Source organism: Limulus polyphemus, unplaced genomic scaffold, assembly GCF_000517525.1.
Source record: "Limulus polyphemus unplaced genomic scaffold, Limulus_polyphemus-2.1.2 Scaffold904, whole genome shotgun sequence".
NCBI classification, from domain to species: domain Eukaryota; kingdom Metazoa; phylum Arthropoda; class Merostomata; order Xiphosura; family Limulidae; genus Limulus; species Limulus polyphemus.
The window spans coordinates 373,480-374,868 of NW_013666514.1; the positions used below are offsets into that span (position 1 = coordinate 373,480).

General features: G+C 35.9%; 1 long non-coding RNA gene across 1 annotated transcript in view; it reads right to left on the reverse strand.

The window, feature by feature from the left end:
- Positions 1-1,205: 1,205 nt before the first annotated feature.
- LOC111086181 overlaps positions 1,206-1,389 on the reverse strand; it is a 22,112-nt gene continuing 21,928 nt past the window's right edge. The window contains exon 3 of the long non-coding RNA XR_002610935.1: positions 1,206-1,267. This is a non-coding gene — a long non-coding RNA (uncharacterized LOC111086181). The remainder of the gene's footprint in view (positions 1,268-1,389) is intronic.

The window sequence follows — 1,389 nt, forward strand, 5'->3', positions numbered from 1 at the left end:
TGGAAAAGCATCATCGATAAGAATAAAGACTATTTCATTTAATAATTGTTTTGTTTTGATTTATAAGTTGTTCGGATTTTTCATCTCAAAAAAAAAGCGACGTCAATTTCTTGACGACCTAATAAATATGTATGTAGGTATATATATATAGAAGGAAGGAAGGAGGGCGTCTTGTATCCGAAATGATACGTTACTTACTTCACTTACAGGTGAATACATCTATTTGTGCCAGTCACAGCTCGTTAACATGTTCCCACCACTTTCTAATTAAGAGACTTTCCGACTGACTGCTTACATCCGACAAAAGATGGCGTGCAGAAAAATTTTCACTTCAATGAACCGAGTCGACTGATAATGTCGGGAACAGTACACCCATACAGGTAGAATATATGAAAAGATTGTTCGTGTATTCTGACAACACCAATCTTTCTTCTTTTTTTTAAATTCAGAAAAGACACGCTGATTTTAATTATCGAGGAAAGAGCTTACTAAAAACGATAAAGAAATGTTGCAATTGATTTTGCAACTTTAACAAACAAGGACCTAAAAATATAACCTTGTGTTAATACTACAAATATATCCGGGACACATTTATCGTTTTTTTCATGCTATCTTTATATGTAATCCTTATATCAAGGTTCGCGCCTTGTTACTAACGCCTTCTTTATAAAGAAAGGCCGAACGCATATCAACGGTTTTGGAATAACTGATTTACATTATTTGATAATCCCTGAAATGACTTTGACATCTTTTTTATTGGAGTCTTCAAGCAACTTCTGCAGTCATAAAATCGTTGAAGGATTAACACTGTCTTTATCAATTATTTTCTTACATCTCAAATTTGTCCTTTTTTTTATCAGACTTTTTTTGGAATATTCCTTTTTTTTTTCATGCCTCAAACATTGTTTTTACACTTTATTCTTTAGCTAATAACACTTTTCTTTTAAATTTCAGCCGTGGGGGGCGTTATAATGTGACGGTCAATCCCACTATTCGTTGGAGTAGCCCAAGAGTTAGCGGTGGGTGGTGATGACTAGCTGCCTTTCCTCTAGTCTTACACTGCTAAGTTATGGACGACTAGCCCAGATAGCCCTCGTGTAGCTTTGCGCGAAATTCAAAAAACAAAACAAACAAACATTTCCGAATTTCACGCAAAGCTACTCAAGGGCTATTTACACTAGCTGTCCTTAATTTTAAGATGATGAACTAGAGGGAAGGCAGCTAGTCAACACCACCCACCGCCAATTATACGGCTATTCTTTTACCACTGAAAAGTGGGACTGATATTCACATTATATAGCCTTCTCAGCTTAAAGGGTGAGCATGTTCGGTGACTAAATTCGAGCTCGTGAGCCGTAGATTGGGAATAAAGTTTGTTTGTTTGTTTTG